The sequence below is a fragment of the Colobus angolensis genome, unplaced genomic scaffold (genome assembly GCF_000951035.1).
Source record: "Colobus angolensis palliatus isolate OR3802 unplaced genomic scaffold, Cang.pa_1.0 Scaffold86, whole genome shotgun sequence".
Taxonomy (NCBI): Eukaryota; Metazoa; Chordata; class Mammalia; order Primates; family Cercopithecidae; genus Colobus; species Colobus angolensis.
Window position 1 is genome coordinate 174,230 of NW_012122487.1, and position 14,044 is coordinate 188,273.

General features: G+C 33.8%; 1 pseudogene; it reads right to left on the reverse strand.

The window, feature by feature from the left end:
* Window positions 1–4,554: 4,554 nt before the first annotated feature.
* Window positions 4,555–13,513, reverse strand: LOC105503499 (annotated as a pseudogene).
* Window positions 13,514–14,044: the final 531 nt, after the last annotated feature.

Below are 14,044 nucleotides of genomic sequence, written 5' to 3' on the forward strand. Positions count from 1 at the left end.
ATCCTATTCCGATGATAGGAGGAGGTGGATAACTATTGGTTTGGCTTTTCTCCTGGAACAGGAGGGCACTGGATATTTACTTCTCTCCCTATTTTCCTGCCATGTTTCACACATTTCTCCATAGTAATGATTTCCATCACTCTTTAGTGAAACAAGGGTAGAGATAAATTAGAAAAATAAATTCTGTTCCCTTCCTTGCAGTTTTGGAATATTTCTGAGAAGGTTCAAGATGTTGTTCTCATCAATTCAACTTCAAGGGAGAGGGTAAGCTCTGTCAACCAAGCCATGCTGTATCCCTCAGCTCTGCCTCCAAACCCAGATTTTATTCCTTGTCCAATTATTTGCTACTGCTGGGGATTTTATTCATTTTCTTATTACCTTGGAAAATTGATTTTGTTGATATTTTGGGAGGGGGATCTAAATCTTTTAAATCATTTTAAGAATTCTGTTACTCATGACATTATAAACAATTGTTTTTGAAAAAATAGCTTTATGACATGCCATAGAAGTAAAATGATGCATCAATTTCTAAATATTTCTACTAAGAATAATTAAGCACAAAGATACAAATGCTATAAAAGGAGTTGTCTCATTAAGAGACTACAGAAAACTTTTAGTCTACTAGGTCAAAGAAATTAGTCTCTATCATAATATGACTCAGTCATCTTCTGTAATAATATCAATTTCATTTCATTTTGGAGGACAAACTACAAACAACCATGTGTAGAATAAATAAAAACAAATTTATAATATAAAATCCCTGAACAAAGGCAGCACATGTTCATTCATTTGCAACCTTTTATAACACCCTGAGGATGTGGGTTACTGCACAAATAGGAAATAATGGGGAACTAAAGAAACACAGGAAATGCTGGAGTGGGGGAGTTAGATCTCTCTGAGGATTACAGGGAATGGCTTTAAGTGGAAGAAAGAGCCACCACATAGAGTAATATATATTTTTTTATCTCTAATGCTTTCTATCTCACCAAATGGTTTTTGAAAAAGGAGAAATCTTAAATTATAAAATCAAAGGATGCTTTTGAATATTCAGCTTGGAGTTAGAAAAAACTGAATTCAAACTCCATCTGTGTGTATCTGGGTATTTTGTTTATGCTGTCTGAGCATTAACTGCAGGAGGGGCAAAATGGAAATAATGCTTATCTTACAGAAATATGGTGAAAATTGTGTGACATAAATATGAAGAACTGAGCACAATGTTCGACATATGTAGATATTCAATAAATCATGCCATCTAATAGCATTAGTGGTTGGTTGAATGATTTGTAACTATTATAAGTACTTATGTTAGTATTATTCTACCATCTGAATACTCTTTAACTTTCTTCCCCTCTCCCACCCTGCATTCTGTCAGCAGTGGTTACAGCTTTACAAATGGATGGATTGAGTTACAACGCTGTTGGTATGGTGAAGTCTGCCTAAATAAGGCATTGTGTTTTATGGTCCATCTTTGTGTAGAGTACAAATAATTTAAGTAGTAAAATTCACTCTTTAAAATAAAATTATTAGCCAAAAATTAACAGGAGGAAATTAAGTGATAGCCTAAAATCTACTCTCCATCTAAGTAGGTTTTGTCCTTTGGAAAATATATCTTCCTGGATACTTCAATCTTAATGAGGCTGCTTCCTTGGATTATCAAAAAGTCAGAAAGCAGAACTAAGTAGCACTCAGTTTTTGCATGTTTATAAAAACCTTATCTATTTTCAAAATTATAAACTAGGTCAATGCTGAACAATCTATACCACTGGCTTAGTAAGCATGTATTTCATTTACATCTGTATAGTAGTATAGACAGAAATTATTTGTTTTGAAACCCAGGATACAAAGTCAACCCTAGGCAAAATTATAAAAGACGTCTAGTTTTTCTTGCCTCAACCTCTGCCCTTCTAGTTTTGGCCCATTTTACTATTTTCTATTGCTGTGTATTACCTCCGTGTTTAACAACCATTTTCTCCAATGACCTGCTACCCTGGCCTGCCCTTCCTGACTGTCTCTGCTGAGCATTTTAATTCTGCCCATTCTCTTTTTTCACAATTTCAAAACTTGTTTGTTGAATGTATCATTCTCCCAGAGTTCTGCACTTAATTTTCAAGGTAAGAGCTAGCTAACTAGTTCCTGTGTTTGTTCTCCGCCTTTATCTCAACTACTTGGAAGCTCTATGATGCCAGGAAATTTGTCTAATATTTTAGAGCCTAAGTATCATGCATGGTATTTTTATATTGATAATTTATTTTTATTTTTATACTAAAGGTAAATGTTTTGAAATGAGGTAAATTATCCCTAGTTGTTATAAACATGAGAAAAACAAGATTCAGAAATATATATAAATTTCAAGATGACACAGACACCAAAAAATGAACACATGGTGTTATAAAGTTATTTGATTCAAAAGCTTTTAGATTTTTCATTATACTATGGTAGTACTCTAATGTGTCAAATCGAAGGATGATACATAAAGGACATTGAGCCCCATGGCAGACAATTCAAAATGTTATTTTATGGTTGTTTGATTTCGCAGATGGGCAATGACTACTTTATCAATAATTAGTCTATCCAGTATATGTCCAAATATAAATATTAAATTACTTCTATACTAGTCAGAAATTCCTGGTACTTATGTCATTTTGTTTCCTGTTTGTTGGTAACTTTATAGTATTTATTTCTATTTCTTCAACAAATATGTTTTCTGCTATTTTATGTTCTTATGAAAAATACTTTATGTTCATCCATTAAAAATATGATTATGCTAGAAATACTGGCACTCCAAATCTTTCTGAACTAGAATAAATTAGTGTGATGTGGAATAATATTTAAAATTTCAAAATGTTTCGCATATTGATTAATACATGCCAGAAAAGCAAAATTGTTTTGGCTGGAAAAGTAAAATCATAGATATTTTGGACATTCCCCAAAACAAATGCCTCACTGCCTTTATCACAAGTAGAAGAAAATATGATCATATTTGCTTGGAAAGGAGGATCTTTCTTTTTACTTCAGAAATTATATATATATATATATTTACCCCAAGTTGTCATTTATTTTCATGAGGGGGGAAAAAGAATCCTTTATGATAGTGAAAATATATTTTTTAATACAATAGCTGCCAGCAATATACTGGTGTTGATATTCCAAAGAGAAAAGAAAATACATGCATTCTATAATAAGCTTTCATTTGCCTGCTTAAGAAATTCTAAAGAAAATACTCCAATTCTATTCAACATTATGACTTGAGGAGTTGACATTTTTCCATGATAAAAATATAATTTGTGTAGCCCAAACCTTGTCTATTTATAAAGGATGAAGTTTCTAAAAGCCCATATATATCAATGAATGCTCAAGTCTCTTTGAATTAAATGCTTAATTCAAATTAATGTAAGAAATTGGTGAATCATTAAATGATGAAATGAAATTTGTATCAAAATGTTCATAAAAATACATTTGTATTTCCGTTCCATTTTTACTTTGCAGATTTTTTTTTTTTTTTGACAGGGGCTCGCTCTGTCACCCAGGCTGTAGTGCCATGGTGCGATTTTAACTCACTACAGCCTCTGCCTCCCAGGTTCAGGCGATTCTCCTGCCTCAGCCTCCCGAGTAGCTGGGACTATAGGCATGCCACCACGCCTGGCTAATTTTTGTATTTTTAGTAGGGACAGGGTTTCACCATATTGGCTAGGATGGTCTCGATATCCTGACCTCGTGATCCACCTGCCTCGGCCTCCCAAAGTGCTGGGATTACAGGCACGAGCCACCACGCCCAGCCTACTTTGTAGATATTTTCTAAATGGGTTAAAGTGCACAGAAATACCTTCATGCAACTCTGGAGAGATTGAAAACACAGCAGAAGTAAGTTAACATGCCTAAATCCTAGAGCTGATCCACTTAGGGTAAGAATAAATGTCAGAAATCTCTTAATTATATACAGATTGCTCAAGGCTTTAAAGATAAATTGTGAAAGCCAAAATTATCAAGAAATAAAATCATATTTGAATTTTATCACAAAAGTTAGCAGTCCTAGTAAAAGAAGACAACAGAACTGTATAGAAAATCTGCATCTACATCCAAAAAGGGAATTTTTGTCAACTAGAATGGAAGACAGCTTTCCAACTCTTGAATACAAAAATTTCTCAGAATCCCTTGGAAAACAGACTTTCCATTCAGACTACAATCTCTTCACTGAAGTAAAACACAAAAGGTGTTTAAATGAAGGGGAATGGATTTGTTAGCTGTAAAAATAAAATCAGATTATTTCCATAATGTCAATTCATGTACTCCATGAACTTTCTACCATGAAAACTTTTATGTCCCAAATTTCTCAAGATTTTAAGCTATGGTCTTTCCACAAACATACAATGGGGTTAAAGCATGTTGTTGGATCATCCTTTTTACTAGCTACTTTTGACTATTTACCAATTTCCATTTCATTTGACTAACTTCCCTGATAATGTAGTATCTGTCTTTCTACAGAGTAAAATAATTCTGTCTTCATCAAAATCACAAGAGACATGCCTTCTTCAAACATTTAGAGGGATAAAATGATTTTAAAATAATACTACTTAGGAGTATGTATTTTAAGATAACTACTATACCTTGTCTATCTTTGATCCTAATCTTCAATAACTGCATGTTCGTGCAAAATACACTGTTTACTCTATAGGAACAGGAGTAGCCTGTTAGGAAAAGCAAATTCTTAGAGCAAGACATGAACACATCTCTTTCATAAACGCGACTTTACTTGGCAAGTCTTTTGGCTACATCACTATATGCTATTTCAACCTCTTTATCACTGGGACAAGTATTGGTGAACTCGTCCCCACTGCATGCATTAGTTAGGTATATCAGTCATTTCTTCTGGAATATCAAAGTTGTGATATTTTTTTGGTCACTACCTTGACATTATGCAGTTTTGGCAGCAGGTTGCAATTAGCTAATGTCATTACATTTTCTAGAAATTTACGTCTAGAAAACTTAATGTCCTCTATAGTATTTTCATCAATTTCATCAGAGAGAGGAGAATTCAGATATTCATCCAGTTTTCTGCAGGGTTTTCAGGAGACCCCTCTCCAGTACTTCATTAGCCTCTGGCCTGGAATTCTTGATATATGCAGAGAATTTGGCAAAGATGTCCATTCCAGCAGTATTTGATTCTGGATGGTTTGGTGAAGGCTTGAAGTATGTGGGAGGGCTTAAGACTTCTTCAATAAATGTCTCAATCTTATTTACTTCTGTTTTGACTTCACTGCTGAAAGTTATATTCCCTGCTCTTTAATTTGGAGACACTCCACCACAAACTTTTCAATTTAGAGTTAGCTTGCCATCTCTCAGGAGCCCTCACCATTGTGTGCATTCACTGTGTATAGATGGCGGAACTTGTGAGGTGCAATGTTTAATGTTAAAATAGTAGCCATGACTTTATCAGGCAGCCCCAAACTGGTGCATGATGCATGGTACAAGGGATATTTATGTATTTTTTGGAATTTTGTAATATTTAGTAAGAGTATATAAAGGATTGCTATTGTATCAGAAATATTGTTTCAGTTTAGTCTATCCTGGATATATACTAAAGAATATTAACATCAGAGAAGAGAGTTTTCTACAAAAGTCACTACAGATTTTGCTATATTGCTTTGTAGATAAGATTTTTACTTTTGCCTAAAAGCATTTATCCTTCATATCAATTGTAACATCTGACACTATGTAGGAGCTAATCGTTTAGAGGGAGGGAGGGTTTTCTCAAGACCTTCCTCAAGCATTTTGTCTTTATAAGAGAAACTGAAGCGCAACTGATACTCTGTCTAAATATGTTTTGTTATATGTGTTTTGCCCTGTGCCATTCATTTGGAACATTGTTGCTTTCTTCCTTTATTTTCAAAAGCTTGTTTTTAGGTAATCATAGAGCTTGCTATTTATACATCTTTTGAGCAACACTACATAAACTGATATTCAGTTGATTTAGCTATAGCAGTACAATCATTAGTAATGTAAAAATTAACACAGAAATTAACCTAAGGAATTGAGAGTGAATTTGTCAAAATATCAAGTAAATTTTTTACTTTATATATAATAAATATATACTTATATATATTTTATAAATATAAATAAATATATAAAAATATATATACTTTATATATATATGATAAAACACAGGTCATCAACTTTCTCATTTCACCTCATTTACCTTGTATAGAGGATTGTTCACTCCTTTTGGACTAAGTTATAGTTATGGTGAGTGTGTATTTACTGCAGTTTTGCCTGATCTCACTCACTGCACTTGCTTCAGTTAAATTTTTCTACAGCCATGTTGAGGAATAGCACTTTGCATGTTTTTGTTTTTTTTGTTTTGTTTTTTGTTTTTTAATTGAAGCCCTAAACCAGAAATTATATATTTTTTAGGCCATAGCTTTTTTTCTCTCACCAGTTCTAAAATCTTAATCATTCAATTTCTCACCAAGTGTTTTGGAAATGGATACACAAATGATTCTATACATAAGAAATGGTTCTCATGTTGACAGTTGCACCAGATTGTGATGTAATATTACTTTTAACCTTCATGTCATGTGCCATCGTTGTTTTAATAGTTTATTGTGCTTGTCATTAATCTCACAAAATATCCAGAGAGGTTTTTGGGTTTTGTTTCTTTGCTTGTTTTGTTTTTCTGTTTGCCAGCAAACTATTTATTCTATTACATTTTGCTTAAAATAAAATGAAAAATGAACTCAAACACTATTTGAGATATGTATAGATACATAGGTATAGATATACATATTTCCTGAATTAGTCTCTTTAGTTGGGTAAAATTTATATACACTGAAACACATAGATCTTAAGAGTTCAATTCAATGAGCTTTAAAGAATGTATTCACTTCTACAGTTACTCCCAATCAAAATATGACAGGGAGGCAACCATTGTACTGATTTCAATCAATATATATGTTTTACCTTCTTTTGAACTGCACATGAATGGAGTCATAGGGAGTGTACTCTATTCTGTCTGGCTTCATTCACTCAAAATAGGATTTTTGCAATTCAACAATCAAAAGTTCATTAAGGAGAAAATCTACTCAGCAATAACTAATGGACTATTGATACAAAGTTGTGATAAACATTTTTGTACAATTCTTTTTGTGCACCATATGTGTTCCTTTTTCCCAGACAAATATTAAAATGTGAAATTTCTGGCTCACAATCTACATGTGTGTTTATCTTGAGAAACTGATGAAGAATTGTCCAGAGTGGCTGGTCTATTTTATATTACCACTACCATTATAGTATAGTCCCTGTTCGTTATACACCATCATCATAATTTATAGTTGTCAGTCTTTTGAATTTGAGACACTGTATTTGGTGTGAGAAAGTATATTGTAGTAGGGAATAAATTGCATTTTCTTCATACTATTTATATTTACGAACTTACTGGGATTTGTATACCTTCCTTTACAAAATTTCTTGTAAATTTATTTGGGATTATCTAAGTCACTATTGATATAGAAAAGTAATTTTCATATATTGATAACAAATCCTTCAAAATACATATTGCAAATATTTCTTCAAACTTGTGTCTTGCCTTTTCATTGTTTTAACAAAATGTTTGATGAATAGAAGTATTTATTTTGAGTGGAATCCATATTATCACTTTTCTATATTTTTTATATTCTTTCTAAAATGTCTTTACCTACTCCAAATTCATGAAACTATTCTTAGGTTTTATTTTAGAAAGACAGTTTTGGCCTTTATATTTGGATACCAGTTATTCCAACACTAGTTATTGAAACTATTCTCCTTTCTCCATTGAATTACCTTGGTTTCTTGCCTATGTACAGAATCTCTGTTCTGTTCTATTGATCTGTTTGTCTGTTCATAAGTATATCACGTATTGTTACTTCAGACTTAAAATTTAGGCAGTTAAAGTAATGCAACTTTGTTCTGTTATTCAAGTCTGTTTTGGCTATTCTAGGTTTTTTGTATTTCTATAAATTTTAGAAACAATTTTCAAAATAATGTTAGGATTTCAAGTCAAATTGCCTTGAGTCTACAGGTAAATTCAATGATAGACAAATCTTCACAAAATCAAGTCTTCTAATTCATGACCTTGGTATATCTCATTGTTAGATCTTTAATTGCCCTTAACATTTTATTGTAGTGTTCATTGTATAGATTTTATAGATATTTTAAATATTATGCTTAAGCACAGTGTTTCATGTTCTTGATGGCATATTTTTAGGATTTTATGTTCCAACTATTTTTTGCTAGTATGCAGGAATGCAAATGGCTTTTGTACACTGATTTCACATCTTGGGACCTTACCAAATTTATGCTTTAGGATTTGTTAGCATCTAGAATTTTTCACAGAAACAATCATATTGTCTGTAAATAAAAACATTTTTGCTTTTATTTTCCAAACTGTATTTCTTTTGTAATTTTTTACTGCCTCCATCTGCTGAGCATGACCCTTATTATAGCACAGTGTTAAATGTAAGTAGTAAAAGAGGGCAATTATTTATCTTTTTTCCAATCTTGGGTTAAGGCATTTAATATTTCATTATTAAATGTGACATCAGCTGTTTATTTTTGCAGATACCCTTCACCAAATTGAGGAGGTTGCCTTCTAGTTTTAGTTTGCTAACAATTAAAATTTTTTTTTCTTATACTCTAAGTTCTGGGCACATGTGCAGAAAGTGCAGGTTTGTTACATTGGTATACACGTGCCATGGTGGTTTGCTGCACCCATCAACCCATTCTCTACATTAGGTATTTCTCCTAATGCTATCCCTCCCCTAGCCCCCACCCCCTGACAGGTCCGGTGTGTAATGTTCCCCTCCCTGTGTCCATGTGTTCCCATTGTTCAGCTCCCACTTATGAGTGAGAACATGTAGTGTTTGGATTTCTGTTCCTGTGCTAGCTTTCTGAGAATGATGATTTCCAGCTTTATCCATGTCCCTGAAAAGGACATGAACTCATCCTTTTAATGGCTGCATAGTATTCTACGGTGTATATGTGCCACATTTTCTTTATTCAGTCTGTCATTGATGGACATTTGGGTTGGTTCCAAGTCTTTGTTATTGTGAACAGTGCCACAATAAACATACGTGTGCATGTGTCTTTACAGTAGAATGATTTATGATCCTTTGGGTATATAGCCAGTAATGGGATCGCTGGGTCAAATCGTATTTGTGGTTCTAGATCCTTGAGGAATCGCCACACTGTCTTCCAAAATGGTTGAACTAATTTACACTCCCACCAACAGTGTAAAAACATTCCTATTTCTCCACATCCTCTCCAGCATCTGTTGTTTCCTGACTTTTTAATGATTGCCATTGTAACTGGTGTGAGATGGTATCTCATTGTGGTTTTGATTTGCATTTCTCTAATGACCAGTGCTAATCGGTTTTCTATATTTTTTTTTTGGCCACATAAATGTCTCCTTTTGAGAAGTGTCTGTTCATATCCTTTGCCCACTTTTCGATGGGGTTGTTACCTAACATTTTTTAATCATGAAGGTACTGTTAAAATTTTATCAAAAGCTTTTTATAGATTATCAGTATGGCCATATGATTGTTCTATGTTATTCTATTCTTTGGTAGATTATATTGATCAATTTCAAATGTTGACTCAATCTTCCTGCTCTTGATAAATTCTACTTTGTGATAATGTATGTTAATTTTTCTTCTGTAGTGTCTTTCAGTGTGTTTCAAGTTCTGTTGCAATGTGAATTTCTGAATTTAGAATTTCAATTTTTGTTAAGCAATGTCAACTGTGTCATCTAATCTGGTTCCAGAGGGCACATAACTTTGCTTATCAGGGGGAGTGGTGCTCATCACATTCCGTCTCAGTGGTAACAGTGGTGCTCAGTGGTATCAGGGGCAGTGGTGCTCATCACATTCCATCTATTCCCTCACTACCTTCCCCACCCCTGAAATTAGTCAGGGCTGTTTGGCAGGTTTTTGGTCAATGGGCTGTGAGTGGAAGTCACCTGGGCCATTTTGAAGCCAAAGCATAAAAGACCTGGTGCATAACACTCCAGCTCACTCACTCCTCCCCTGCAAACTGTGGTTATGGGGTTTTCACGCTCCAGATGATACAGTGCCAAGGTGGTGGTGTCATTCTCAGCTCACTTTCCCAAAGTCTATGTGGACCAGACCCTCAAATGTTTTATAATATAAACTGATCATAAACAGAAAAACTTAATATTATGAGGCCACTGAATCTTTAAAGTTACTGGTGACCGCAGCATAGAGCAGCTCAATCTGATCAATACTAATCATGGAAATTGGGAATACAACATTTTTATCATAAACAAAATTAAAACAATAAATGTTTGCAGAGATTAATGGAGTATTTATATAACTCATCCAGCAGAGGTGCTCACTCAGTAAGTATCAACAGTAGTGATACACAAGATGGAAAGCATAACAATGGAAATAAAATAGTTATATTTAATAGCTAACAATCATTAAATTTCATAGGTCTCATCTTCAATGCAGTAATAGTATTTCAAGCAACTTGAAATAAATTATTTAACTTATTTATTATTTTACTCAACATATATTTTATTGACTACTGACTATATTCTATTCTAAGAATAAAATAGATCCTTTTCTCATTTAAGAAACAGTGATATAAAGATTCCCGTATCTACATTTAAATGGAGCTCAGTAATCATGTAGAGACAATATGGATACAAAATTCACTGACAATTGGCTTCACCATTCCTTCCTAACCATACTCTGAAGATTGTATCCATTTTATTCCTTTGCCCTTCTAAGAGCAACACTCCTAATGTCCAGCAAACCAGTCCAAAGGCAATGAGCCAAGGGAGGAAAGGACAAGCAGCAAAGGATAGCACTACTCCACTGCACAATCAGTTCTTTATAAAACAGAACTGACTGTGAATTGAAAACCTTCATTAAATTACCATGTTATTAAGAGGCAATCCTCTCAGCCATTTGGGAGAGAGCACAAAAATAAAGTATAAATTTCCACAAGATTTTTCTTCCTTTCCGACCTTTCTACATAAATTAAACTACTTTACCAGACACCTCGGAGGAAGATAAATACCTTTGGCTAATACCTAAATTGGGTTGACTTCTGGTTTCTGTTCTAGCTCTAATGAAGAAATGGTGGTGACAATTCCAGAAAAGAAATTGCCAAAGATGAAAACCTTTAAAATATAACTTAAAGGTGAAGAAGACCACCTGGACCGGCCACCATGCTAGATCAAGGAAGAGGCTCAAAATATGGCAAAAGTGAGATTGCTAAGGCTGTCCAAACACTCTCACCTCCAGTTTGAAAATTCTTGATACTGATTGTGCTTTTGATTTTGTTAGCTGTCTTGGCAAGGACACTCTGCATATATGTAAAATCTATATTATGCCTGTCTAGCTGTGAGCTGTCAAATGATGTTGCACTTGCTAATTCATGGACTATTTATCTTCATGTTTATGCTCTAACAAAATGATGGCTGTTTAATTATACTACAAATGAGTTTTGCCAGCCAATTGTATGGCAGATGTTATTTACTCCCAGAACAACTGTCAAAAGACCAAAGCAGCACATCTAACAAACTAAAATGTACTGTACTGGGTTACATTTCACAGGCGACTCCCTCTATCACCTAGCCACAGGCTTTCCATTGTAATAACAACGGGAGGGACAGCATCATTGAGTATGATGCCAGCCCGAAATCTGGTTGTCAGTAATGAATAGGATTAAAAGAGTTGTAACTGAGTAGATTCTACCTGGAGAATAAAACAGGGAACTGTAGTAAACATGAAAAAAAAAAAAAATCCTTCAAATTTGCTAAATGCTGTGGTATTACAGCATTCATTAACTAATTCCATAATGGCAGATGGGAAGAAAAAACACCTATCGTCTCTATTTGTATGGTAACTAAGCAATAGTCACTGAAGTATAGTTTTTCTCATGAAATTTATGAATGCTTAAAGGTGGAGAGAATGCCTGTAGTTGGAGGGTACCATAACTTGAACCTAGGAAGCAAACTTACAACAAACTTGTTCTGTGTATTGTTTAAACTTTTCTAAGCTTGTAGGAACATTGTATTATGCCTACCACTTGCTTCAAATAAAATTTTCCAGGGAGAGCAAGCGCTGCTGTGGCCCTCTTTTATGTAGTGTGCTGGTAACATGCCAAGGTTTTTAATAAGGAGAAAAAATAAGAACTCTTAAAAGTTTAAAGCCCAATAATCTAGGAGCTAGAATCTGAATAAGTATAAAATAAACTTTCTACAATTAAATGATTCAGTGGCAGATAAAATAGAAACAGAGTCCAAGAAATAACTCTTACCAATTTAATTTTGCCTACTGCAACAAATTGGAATGGTATGTCCCTGTTTTGCAAGAAAATATTGAGGCAAAAAATAGGCCCTCATTTCTTTCAGCCAGAATTACATGCCATTGTGAAAGATCAACTGCTTGACTTTCTTACTGTGGGTGATGTGAAAGATATTCCTATATAACCCCTGTCCATAGCTCATTTCTACATAACATATTGGCTTTATGAAGAGACAAGTGATTTATAATGATTTACAGACCACTAATGTATGCCCATAAATCCAATCCATTATTCCGTAGTTTCTTCCCAGTTTGCCTCATTCTGGAAACAAGCAAAATGAAAGCTCTGTTTAGCTAGGGAACATGGACGACCTAGTGTTTTCCCTTTTCTGGCACTTCTTACAAGTAGGAGCCTCATGTTTGAGACACAGGCATCTGCCGACTTAGCAGGAAAACAGAGCGGCTAATCGTAGAGCTGAGGGTAGCTGTCAGATTTTGAAGTATTTATATTTACATTCCAAACCAAAATGATGAGAATTAACTTAACAAACTCTTATCCTGGCTTCCTTATTCTTCCTTTACTTTTTCTCATGCATGCCCCTTATATAGTATTATTTTACAATGAGAACATAATTTAGTAGCTACTAATATCTACAAACTGAAATTATTCTGGATTATGTGAGGAAAAAGTCACTTTTCTAACTTAACTAAGATACAGAGATACAGGGTGTTACTTGAATGAATATTAATAAAAATATTAATTATTTTCTTGATAATATAGAGTGAAACTGACATTTATAAATTGTGTATTTGCCAAAAAAAATTATACCTTCACAAGCATCTTAACTAGGCCCCTGCATTTCTCTGAATTTCCTAACAAACCTCTTCCCACCTGACAGTGGAGTTTTTGTCAACTTCTGTTCAGATCATCAATAAATTATTGATAGATATGGTCTTCTTTTTCTTTTCATTCTTTCCTATTTCTTATAGGGTTGTATAAATACTAATAAATAACTCCAAATATGTTATACATTATACCCGTTGACTCTAGCATAAGCCATCTACTTAAGATAGTCACTTAAACTTGGGGATGAATGATCAAATCTATGATCTTAGTTTATTGGTTTTAAGACCCTCTACCTCTCAGTCTTAATCTGCCTCTGACTCATCTGATACTGGAAGTTCATAGGCTCCACGGTAGCACCAGACATTGGGAATTACAAGAAGTATGCACAGTCCCTGCAACTGGAGATTTCACAGATGAAAACTACAAAGACGAAGATACAATCCAGATAATGAGCCAAACAGGGTATATCTTCCTGAAGCACAAATATTGCCCAAATTTAGGAAAATATCACTAAAATTTGAGAAATTAAGTAATTTTATTACTGAATACTTCAAGACATTATCCTTACATTAAAACAAATGTGATATGTTTTAGTATAAGAAAAATATCTTACTGATAAAGAATAGTTAGGAGTGAGAAAGGAACATCTATTTTTTAAAAACTCTACATATTCTTTTGATGCTTAGCCTAATGCAGAATGTAAAAATCAGGGGAACATCAATGAGAAAGCACAAGACTAAGAGATTAACTATTAGTGAGAGGCTGAATGTGACGTTACCCTACAAGTAGGACTGTCTTGGAGATTTCTGAGGAGAGTTGGCTATTGGATATGTGTCCAAACACATATCATAGGACCCATTTGATATAGTTAAGTAAATTTCTTAAGGCACGGCAT